The sequence below is a fragment of the Physeter macrocephalus genome, chromosome 8, assembly GCF_002837175.3.
Source record: "Physeter macrocephalus isolate SW-GA chromosome 8, ASM283717v5, whole genome shotgun sequence".
Lineage (NCBI taxonomy): Eukaryota > Metazoa > Chordata > Mammalia > Artiodactyla > Physeteridae > Physeter > Physeter macrocephalus.
The window spans coordinates 94637484-94649728 of NC_041221.1; the positions used below are offsets into that span (position 1 = coordinate 94637484).

At 39.8% G+C, this 12245-nt stretch overlaps 1 pseudogene; it reads right to left on the minus strand.

Moving 5' to 3' along the window:
• Nucleotides 1–3249: 3249 nt before the first annotated feature.
• LOC102974928 (mitochondrial import inner membrane translocase subunit Tim17-A-like) lies at nt 3250–9729 on the minus strand (annotated as a pseudogene).
• Nucleotides 9730–12245: the final 2516 nt, after the last annotated feature.

Below are 12245 nucleotides of genomic sequence, written 5' to 3' on the forward strand. Positions count from 1 at the left end.
AAGCCCCTTTCCCTTTGTTTGTCTGTTTGTTTGTTTGTTTTGGCTGTGCCACATAGCTTGTGGGATCTCAGTTCCCCGACCAGGGATTGAACCCGGGCCATGACAATGAAAGCCCAGAATTCTCACCACTAGGCCACCAGGGAACTACCCGCTTTCTGCAAGAGAAGTGCCCTCACACACGTATAAACCTTGTCCCCTTGAAGCTTTGATCTCCAAGGAAATCCTTCTCACAAATTCTCCTTGATCCCCAACAACTGGACCCTTTTTTATCTTTGAGGTGGATGAGATGTGTTAGAATCATGTAACTGATTTTGGAATATTAACTTGGAAATTCCTATAGGATGCTCTGTCTCACAGCTCACATTGTTATCTGCAATCTATAACCAGAGAATTCAGCCAAAACTTCCATTTTAATTTCCTGTCCCAGCAAGGACATATAGCTAGCCTGTAGCAACACCAAATCCCCATAAAGTCATCCAGACAAAAATTTAGAAGATTCTTTACCAAGCACATTTAGAACAACCCTTCATCATGTCTCACCAGGAGAACAGTCAGGTCATGATCACCTTGTGCTCTATTTCTCATCTCTGAGGTTACATGCCTTTTTGGGGAAAACTTGCCAAGCAGCATTGCCTTGACTCACTCTAAAGACAGAACAACCTTGGCTGCCTGAAATAACTCCCTCCTTGATCTACCTTTAATAGTGTCAGATTCCTTCCCCCAAAGAATGCTCCATGTACTGCAGGTTGAAAAGTCACAAAAGGTCAGTTCTGCAGAATTATTTATACACAAAAACAACTCGCCTTTCTGATCTGGGCTTTGGTAACTTGAGTCTATGCATCTTGACATTTATGTCTTTTAAGAAACAGAACAGATGAATCCATGGTTTGACATTATATGAGGCATGGGATCTTCTAAATATTTATAGAGGCAATTATTTTGGAATAGCAATTGTAAAAATCATGAATGCTTTTTTTTTTTTTAAGAATCAATACTGACCAGGATAAAGAACAGTGTTTTAAAAGCCACTTGAATCCCACTATATAAATTATCCATAATTACCAGCAGGTAAACATCATTTCAAACACTTTTCTATACATACAAACAAGTATAAATATAGCTGGTTTAAATACTGAATAGCTAGATAGAAAAATAGAGAGAAATATCAAATTCTTTCTTTTAAAAGCAAGAATAAAATCTAATGTAGCATCAAATACCTCCAAGCTTCTTTCTAAGCACCAAGTACTTTAGCCTCCATTTTACTTATTTGTGGAAATATCAGGGCTCTGATTTGTCTTTAAGGAGAAAAAACAAGCAGTAATCTCCTTCAGAGAGTGCAGGGGAGAAGTCAGATGAGAAATCCAAGGTGGATTTCTGAAATTTCCAGAAGAGCCCTGGTAGATCCTGGAGCAGACAGAGACCAGGAGAGGCTGAGAGCCGAGAGTGTTTGGAAACTAGGGGAAGTTTGTTGGTTTGTTAGTTTGAACATGGAGAAAGTACAAAGAAATTTGATCTTTCACACTCTGTTTGCCTACTTTTGAGTTGTGGTCTTGTTTTATTGATCATTTTACTCATATTAAAGATAAAATTTTGCCTGTCAATATTCATGGCCCTATTTTCAACAGAAAACATTTGTCCAATGCTCTACTAGGTTCTGGAGATACAGAGATGAATCCAAGACCAGCTGTGTACTCAAGATACTTCCAGTTCCACAGAAGAAGCAGCACATCATTGAACAATGACAGTAAGATGTGACAAGTTCCATGGTCAAGTCACTCACAGAGGGCTAGTAGAACAACAACAGCGAACAAGTAGCTTAGTCTGAGGCACTAAGGTAGTGCCTCATAGGTAGATGGGGTGGTGTGTGTGCAAAAGATATGGGAAGTGACAATACATGATGTATTCCTGGAATGGGAACTAGTTCCACAGGCAGAGGAGGCTGCCTTGTCAGCGTCCTTGCCTGGGTTTGTCGACTCTGATGTTCACGCCCATAGATGCTATTGATTCTGTAAGTTGAGTAACAAGACAGGGGAAATGTCTGTGAGGGCTTATCCAGGTACCAATCAAGTAACTGTGACATCCTGAGCCCATCTTGGTATTTAGGTTAAACATGCTCCACAGAGAAAACCATCTCACTTTCTTGTCGAATTCATCAAAGAAACTGTGTGCCTTCTAGGTGCAGGAGACTCTAGTCAACCTAAACAACACACTCTCTCTTCCTCAAACCACCCTCAGACCCAAGCCTCTCATTAATCTCTTCATTTGCTCCTACTTAGAGCATCCAGAGGAATAATGTTTTCATTGTTTTTGTAGGAAATTTTAAAATAAAATTGTCTTGAAGATATCCTTGCATAATCTTCAGAACACTTCTCTAAGAATTTTGGAAAGGGGAAAACCCAGAAATCCAAGATACTTACAGACATGAGAAATGCCTTCCCCCAACCAGGTTATTTTCTTCAGGCGGGTCCTTCCAGATCACCAGCATCACCTGGAACTTGTTCCAAACGTTAATTTCTCCAGCCCCACCCTGACCCGCTGAATCAGGAAGCCTTGGCTGCGGCCCAGCTGTCTCTAGTCTAACACGGTTCCAGGTGATTGTGATGCCGGCTCAAGTTTGAGAACCATTGTCCTAGAGACATAAGTAAGGCCAGGAAAAGCCCACAAACCCACAAATATTCTCATACAGGACTGCCAGTTATGTCACAAAAATGTTTATCATTTAAATGTACTTCTTGGGATGGATGCCCAAGACCCTTAAAGTGACCATACCTTACTTGGGGGAGTCAGGGCCACAGACTCACCAGAGAGGTGCCTCAAGGGTCATCTGTCTCATCCAAACCTCTTCTTTTTTCTTTTTAAATAAAGAGCAATCTCCAGGTGTTTTTTATTGTTTGACTAACAACAAAACCAGGCAGAGAAGTCCCCAAGGAAATGATGGTTGTGCTTCATTGCCGTTTGCCGTTTTGGTTCTTCATCTTCTAAGGACTTACTCTATTTCCTTTTAAAGATTTTAGACATTTATTTGGATCACAAATGCAAGCCAAGTATGAATAAATAAATGTATTATCTTTTAAGAACCCCCCTCCCACCATCTTCCTTTAAATAGAAAAAGGTGCCAAGTGTCTCTTCATAGCCTATTTGGCCATAGTTGTCCCACCTATGGCTTTAAAAACAGACTTTAACTTGATTTTCTGAAATCCTTCCTTGAACTACAGCTCATTCCATTAAAGAAATCCTGGGAAAGAAGTCCTATTGGTTTTGTCCATAGTCTCTGAAAGGTGAGTATGGTAACTGGGTTGAAGGCAACTGGGAGGGGTCTTCAGCAAACCGAGGACTATTGGGGAATTGTGTGAAGGCAAATCTTGCCAACAAGATACCAGCTCCTTCAATTAAAGCTCAGAAAACGCCAGCCATTACGGCTGACCCAACCATAACCACTGGTCCGTTTCTTGCTGCCAGGATGGCTCCTTTTCAGGCACCACTTGCGATGGAATTCCAGGGATCTTCTTTCCCTCTGACTTGAACCATACTGCGGTCAGTCATGGAAAACAGACTTCCCCAGACTGCAAAGCTACCTCCCAACTGCGGAGCCCTGGTTTTAAGATCTGTCAAACTCCCTCCTAGTTTGTGGTTTCCTCCCACCGGAGAACTGCGAAAACCTCTGAGGGCTTGCAAGATACCACCACCTATGGTGCGCATGGTAAAGGCCCCACCAGAGTCATCCACAAGGCGCCAGGGGCAGGGCTCGCACGCCTACTCCTCCCTCTTGACTCCGCCGCACCGCGATGCCCGGACCGAGCCTCTTCTTTATTGATGAGAAGACTGAGGCCCAGAGAGGCCAGGGCATTTGTCCAAGGATGGTCACAGAGCCGATCAGCAGAGGACAAGTCTAGTCTCCAGACCTCTTGACACAAAATTCAAGGTCTGTGCCACATATATTAACATAATTGCACGAATAAGTCCAGTTCCTGTAGCAAAAACCAGGGATTCGAAGACTGGAATGAATCATGGTGAAAATAGTTCTATTATTTCTAAACAATTTTTTTTCTTAATGGAAAAGTAATACACAACTATTGTGAGGAATTTGGAATGAATAAAATGGGTAAAGAAGACAAAAATCAACTATAATTATACCATGAGATAAGTGCTATTAACATTTTAGTGCTGCATGTATGTGTAAATATGTGTGTATAGAGAGTACTTACATAGAATATGTATACATGCATGTATAGAGAAAGATGCATATATAGAATTTATATATATGGATTATATAATACATAGAATTTATATCTTGGTTTTTTTTCACTTAACATTTCTCTGGTGAACAAAATCATCATTTTAGTGATTGATTTGTATTTCATCAGAATCCATTTCTTAAATTATTTTACTGTTTCACATATAAGTTGTTTCCAGTGTTTTGCTCTTGTAAATAGGAAGGAGGAAAAGATTTGAAGTTTCAATAAGACACAGGAAAGATGCATTGCATAAGCAGGCCAGCGTGGAGTACCAAAGAAGGGACTCTTGGCAGCTGGAGACCTGAAACACTGGACGCTTATGGAGATACTGAGATTGGGCAGAGGAATATCCTTGGGCATGTGGAAATCCCCAAGGAAAACTGACTGTTCACAAATCTTCCTGGGCATGGTCCTGTGTATGGATGTGGCAACTCCAGAAAGAGTACATAGCTTCATCCAAGGCCAAGACATCTACTCACCTCCCTGTGTCACATAACTCATAGAGAGAAACTACTTTTCTAGAAGACTTCAGTCAAGTGATAACAAACCTCTTTAGTGCTTCATTTATTTTGGAAAGGACAATTCAATCAAGACAAATCTTCAGAGACTTCTTGAAAGATAATACACCCTTTTTTTTTTAATTGAAGTATAGTTGATTTACAATATTGTTTTAGTTTCAGGTATACAGCAAAATGATTCAGTTATATTTTTTCAGATTCTTTTCCATTATAGGTTATTACAAGATACTGAATATAGTTCCCTGTGCTCTACAGTAAATCCTTGTTGCTTATCTATTTTATATATAATAGTGTGTATCTGTTCATTCCATACTCCTAATTTATCCCTCCCCCACACCCTTTTTCTAAATATTCTTAATGAATGCCTGTTGTTTCCTCGCGTCTGAATAAAGCCTCCCTTTTTTTTGACTCACTGCAAAACAATGTTCTCCGATAAAGACGGATGACCTATTTATATCATATTAAAACAAAAGTATATTGCTTCTAACCTAAAAGGCTATGTTTAGGCTGCTCAGCTAAAATGTCCTCTAGTTATAAAATATTTATAAAGTAATTTTCCTATGTTTTGCACTTTCAACAGGTTTGCAATTGAAAGGGTAGTGTTTGGGTAGAAACTACGTTTGTATTTTTTCTAGTTCAGCCATTTTCTCAAGTAAACAGCAATCTTTTCCCAATGGGCCCTTACTCATTAATTTTTATGTTTAATTCCATCCAAATTTTAGCAAGAATTTCAACACCTGTTTTGAATGATTTTAATTGAAATATCATTCTGATCTTCAAATGGCCACTTTAACTTTCATATTTGCCTTTTTAACTCTTTTCTTGTTTACAGCATTTCTAAAAGACTGGTCTCGTTTTACATTTTGGATCTTAGATGTCGTTTCAAAGAGAAGATTCACAAAGATACAATCATGCAGAGCTCCAATTAATTAAGACAATGCTTCTTTTCACAAAGGCCACATATTCCAACTGAAGATGCCATTGACCTTGAAAAGAATGTCACTAGGATTATTCTCAGGAACAAAGTTCTGGAAGCAGTTTTTCTGAAGTATGTTCTGTGGTTCACTATTTCCCTAGGATGATAATAATTGTTTCTCAATTGAAAATAAAATAAGATTACCTGGTTCTATAACTGTGGGAAATATGATACCTAAACAAAGTTAAGCAGTTCGAACTGCTAAAGTACAAGCTGAAGAGGGAGCAAAGGGAAACAGATTCCCAAACTTACTTGACCATGAACTCTCCTTTCAAGGAAAAATGATGAAATGTCTCAGTGAAGAATTTGAAGCCACTGAGGTAGCTTCCAAGGTAAATCATCTCTTTCTCTATGTCCTGCCCCACTGTTACCTGCACAGCTACTTTTTCTTATTATTATTAATTTTTATTGGAGTATAGTTGCTTTACAATGGTGTGTTAGTTTCTGCTGTACAGCAAAGTGAATCAGCTATACGTATACATATATCCCCTCTTTTTTGGATTTCCTTCCCATTTAGGTCACCACAGACCTGCACAGCTTCTTACTGACAATTCTCCAGATTCTTTTATCTCTTCAGCTCTGTGTCCTTCATGGATTAACATCAACAGGTACTCAGCCCACGTGTTGGAAAGCCTTTTCAATAGAACGTAATATAATTGTTTTATTTTCTAATTCCTGCAAAAGGACAGGTAGTTAACACGTTCCATGGCACTATTTTAACCTCCTTATACATTTCCTCCAGGGGTTTTTGCTATGTGTACACATATTTTGAATTGAAATCAGTGGAATTTTTTTTCTACATAATTTAATTGCCTCTCCCATGGTTATTTTCAGATAGTGGGGGCCTCTTCCAATAGGAACTATGGTAAAATTAAATGAACAGCCAGTTTCTTGCCATGGTAGAGGTGGAGGGTAAAAGAAACATACTCCATAGCCAGGCCTCTACTACCAGCCCCTGTACCTTATATTTCCAATCTCTTTATTTCTGTCCCCTGAACCAGGTTTGTTGGCCTCCTGATACCTGAGCGTTATCTAGAACCTCAGTAGTAACAGCTCTGTGCTTCTTTCTCTGAATCAAGGGATCCTGGAATCCAAATTAAAATGAGAGAAAAGTAAATTTCCTATGTGAACCATGCTTTTCAGATTTGCTTCCATTGCTCCTCCTTTGACCTGCCATGGATAGTAACACTGTGTCCAAGAGACCACCACTGCCTGCAAGGTCCTACCCACCAGCCTGCATCGAATTTCCCAGGACCCCAGGGTGACCAACCAGTGTGGGACTTTCAGTGCAAAAGGCAGGAAAGTTCTGGGCAGACTGACATTGGTCACTCTGTTCTCAAAGAAACCACCTGGACAGCAGTCTTTCCTAGTAGGAGCACAGGGTCAGGGTTGCAGAACCGCCTTTCATGAGATTCTCACTTGAATGCTCTCGCCTTTGGGGAGCTAGCAACCAGCTGCAGCCAGGCCAAGATAATGACCCAGTGTGGAATCTTGCTCCTCTCTCCCTCTCTCCTCCCCTTCAACACCTCCAACTCCCCCCAAAGCCTCCTCTTTCTATTCCTATGTGCTTCAAGTCTTGGTCACAGAATGCCCCACTTTAGTTTATTATTTCCTTTATCATGCCTTATTGGCAGCTCATTCTAATTAGGAGAGTCACCTAGATACTTTATCTCCCTTGAGTCTGAACAGAACCAGCAGAGTCAGATGCCCCCTGAGGACGGCTGGCACATCCATCTCCTGGCAGGAACGCCAGTGCTTTTCCTACCTGGTTGTTAATTGTGACCAGTTGGGTTAATAAACCTTCCTGGTCTGGTATAGTCCTTCCAGAATTGTCTGGCTGACTCACAGCTTGCTGAATCCACCCTTCCCCATTTACACAGAGAAATACATATCCATGTTCTTTCAAAGAGTGCATACGGAATAGAGAAAACGGAATGCGCATATATGTCAACTTCTCCCTCTCCATTTCTTTGTCCCTTACAGCAAGCCTCCCGGACTAGGAACAGTAACAGAGCCGCGCTGCAAGAGCACGATTCCAATAGGACAAGTCACGGTTCTTCAGTCAACGAAGAAAAAGAGTCTTAAAGGTTAAAGAAAGTTGCTGCAGGGAAAATGGATCTGGGTTCATGTTCCCAGGACGGCTCCTCCTGTTTGGAGGTGAAAATATCGAAGGGACAAGAAAGATGGGTTTACATGAAAAGAAGTGATATTCTGAAACTTTTTCATGAGGACTGGAATCTGTACCTTCAGCCATCTATATTAATATTTCAAGCTGTGTTCAAATGGTCTATAATTAAATTGCTCTACTTGACATGATAAGATTTGATCTATGTTCTCACCTTAAGAACTCTTTTGTTACTTGGAACATTTTCATTCCTGAAGCTTTAAAAACCTGAATTATTACAAAAGGTACAGGAAAAAAATGATTCAGTTCACACTTTGGGGAAATTGTTCCACATCTCTTAAACACCACAGGTCTGTGAGCAACTGTGAATAATATGAAATAAATTTGCTTTTGTAGAGAGAGAGAGTTAATTTAAGTTTATCCCAGACTAGATTTATCATCCTTTATCTGTATATAAAAAAACTATGAAAATATAAACGTAAACTTGGAGTTGAGACCTAAACACGTTGCCAAGATGTTGTACCTTTTTTATGCTTTTTAGTGTTCAACTAAACTTCCATAAAAGATATTTAAAACATTAAAAACTATTCCACATCAAGTGATTTAATATCCATTTCACATACTGCTAAGTCAGTGGGCTGTTTTACATCTTTGATTTGCTTGTTCAAAGTTTTTTAAAATTAAAATATCATTTACCTATTTGTACATCTAAACTCTAAAGAGTATGATTTACATATATGGTAATAATACTCTTTTTTTTTTTCGGTACGCGGGCCTCTCACTGTTGTGGCCTCTCCCGTTGCGGATCACAGGCTCTGGACGCACAGGCTCAGCGGCTGGGCCCGTGAGCCACGGCCGCTGAGCCTGCGCGACCGGAGCCTATGCTCCGCAAGGGGAGAGGCCGCAGCAGTGAGAGGCCCGCGTACTGCAAAATATAAAATTAAAAAAAAAATATATATATATAATGCACGAACCCGCGTCTCCTGCATCGGCAGGCGGACTCTCAACCACTGCGCCACCAGGGAAGCCCAATAATACTCTTTTATATTATTTATATCAATTAGGTTGTTTATATTGCAAGTAATATACAATCTTCTTCCAACTGATTTATTCAAAAAGGAATTGTGGGCTTCCCTGGTGGCGCAGTGGTTGAGAGTCCGCCTGCCGATGCAGGAGACGCGGGTTCGTGCCCCGGTCCGGGAAGATCCCACATGACGCGGAGCGGCTGGGCCCGTGAGCCACGGCCGCTGAGCCTGTGCGTCCAGAGCCTGTGCTCCGCAACGGGAGAGGCCACAACAGTGAGAGGCCCGCGTACCGTAAAGTAATAATAATAAAATAATAATAATAATAATAATAAATAATAAAAAGAAAAAATATATATACTATTTTTCCTAAGCATTTAATGCATCTAGAAACAGCTGAAGATTTGCAGTCCAAGGAGGGGTCGCCTCAAGCCCTACATGGTCCACACTCTTTAAGTGATGCTGTCTCCTCACTCTCCCACACACATCCCAGCAATTCTCTTCCCTCCAGGAGCAAATGTCCTCACTGGCTTCCTGCAGAGCAGCTCTTCCCCTCCCCCCTGAAGCCAGGGCACTAGTGGACACGCTCCCCAGTGGATAATGGAGGCATTTTCTTTTAATAAGTGGTTGGCTCCATCTTGAGATATACTCACCACACCCAGTCTGGCAGGGGAAGGACCCCTAAAGGAATTGAGGCCTAGAGAGAGGCAATGCCATCCCCACCCCTTCCACCAGGTGTGGCAGCATGCCCAGACCGTCCACTGCGACATACCGCGTGGGGAGATGGTAAAAAGTAAACTCCAATTGGATGTTTGGATGACTTTCTACAGTCTTCACCACTGGTCAGTGACATGATTATACATTTTCAGTGTTATCAGGTAAATAGCTTGTTCTCTCTCAATTTGGATAAATTGAAAAATTGCATTATTGGATAGTTTTATTACTTAAACATACAGTTTATTTATTACTAAAACATACTAGGCAAACAAAGAATTATCCAGTGAAATTCTCAAAGATTTTGTTGAAGAAAATTTAAAATAAATAAGTAAATACATACTAGACCTGCACAGATAAATCCATTCCTCTGACTTTCTTCAAAGTAGTTGAAGTCTTTACTCATAAGTATCTTCAGTATCCTTCTTCAATTTTATTTATACCATTAACATTATTATTGAGACTTGAGCTTTTTAAAAAGCATTTACAAACAAAGGCCAAATGTTGGGGAATAAGGAAAGGAAATTATCTACGTTGGCCATTTCATAGTCTAAATTTCACTGTTTCTAACCAAGAGCAATTTAGAGTTAGATGCATTATGAAGCCCTTTCTTTAAAAAATAATTTAGTCACCACCATAATTAAACAATAGAATAAAGCCACAATAAAGTTTAGCCCAAAATTGCCTTTAGAGAGACTATAACAAGCAGTTGGAGAGTTGCCTGGTTCAGAAATAATGATGTTTGTTTTATTAACTGGTACCTATCGTTCTGCCTGACCTCTGTTTGATACAGTAATGAGAAAGGGAGCAGAGAGAGATAAATATGGACAGAGAATTGGACTCTGTCTCCATGACATCAAGTCAAGATGCCTCCGTCTACATCTTTCACCACCACCTGGGAGATGCTCATGAAAGAACTAAGCCTGTCTCAGCTTCTGCATACAGCTCTGGTGACATTTCCTTGAGTGACACATGTCACCTGCAGAGCCACTTTTGCCTCTCCATCACTTCCCAGTCCATAAATGGGCCCATAGAATAAATCATCTGAAATCTACATATCATCACAGGTGGGAGAGGGGTGAGGACTGTAGTGGTAATCAACAATGTCTTCGTGGCAAATTCTAAAAACTCAGAGTTTAGATAAACAGAAGTGCTTTTGTCTTATAAACATTATTTGTGTATAGTTTACCTACTATAAAGTGCATCCATTTTAGAATATAGTCAATAATATTGTAACAACTTTGTATGGTGGCAGATGGTAACTGGACTTACTCTGGTGACTATTTCATAATGTATTAAAATATCGAATCACTATATTGCATACTTGAAACTAATATAATAATGTATGTCAAGTATAACTTAATAAAAAATGCACCCATTTTAAGCATATAATTCAGTACAGTTGGATGGATGCTATACACCTAGGTAATCAACACAGTAAAGACAGAAGATTTCTACCATTCCAGAAATTTCCCTGGTGCCCTTCCCTGTAAATGCCCACTGGAAGTATTTTTTTATTTCTTAAGTCATAGAACATTTATTTGAACATTTTAAAGTTGAGGTAGCATAAAAAAGAATCTGTTCACTTGCCAAAAACAACATTCAAATCTTCGATTCTTAACATAAAATCAGATAACACTTCTCTAAGTATAGTTTTAGCACAGACTAGCTACTAATGAGAGCCGCAGAGCTCTCAAACCTGGCTAACGTTTGAAGTTTAACATTCCCCCAAAAATCTGAGTAGGAAAGAGATGTTTTAATCTAGCTGACATATTCTGAAGATACAAAGATCTCCTACAAAGGCTACATGGTAGGTAGTTAACATGGGTGAGAGGGTTGAGGGAAGAAGGAAGTAAAAATAGAAAGAAAAAAAGACTGAAAAAAAGACTTCACTTGAAAAATATGTCAGGTTTATGCATTTATGCTGTAAAAGTGTATATGGATATATATGGATATTGAATTTAAAATATAAGAAATAACCACAGAGACACCTCAGTAATTAGAAAAATGTTAAATGTCTCCTAGTGAATCCTCTTCAAGACATTTCTTATTTTATGTCAGATCAAATAATGTTCTCTTCCGTCTTAAAAAATAAACACAAACTAAAGTCTAAAACAGTTATTGATTGATGGAAATCGAGTCTGAGATCTGGAGTGAAAAGTGCTTTCTCAGCCTGAAGCTGAATATTCTGCTCTGAAAGTGCTTCCCTGCCTGCTTCTGTAGGGATCAATAGCAGATCAGACGGGAACCTTCCCTGCTGCTGCTGCTTTCTAAGAGATGCGGGAATTGAGCAAGTCAGGAACGCAACCAGAATTCCTCATCTTACACCCCATCCCCATCTCTGTCGGGTGGAATCTGTGAAAGCATCTGGAATTAGCAGGCATTTTCAGCCTGCTCACTTCAAAGCAGCCTGCAGCCAGGAAACTTGTGATTTCTAGTATGACTTCTTAACAAAATGTAAAAACTGGTGCACACCATTAGAAAATGAAAATATGGCTGAAATTTTGTCCCCATACTGACATTGGTAAGGAAATCTGGGGAAAAAACATAATTGCAGGTGGATGGACCTGGAGTCTGTCATACAGAGTGAAGTAAGTCAGAAGGAGAAAAACAAATACCGTATGCTAACACATATATATGGAATCTAAGAAAAAA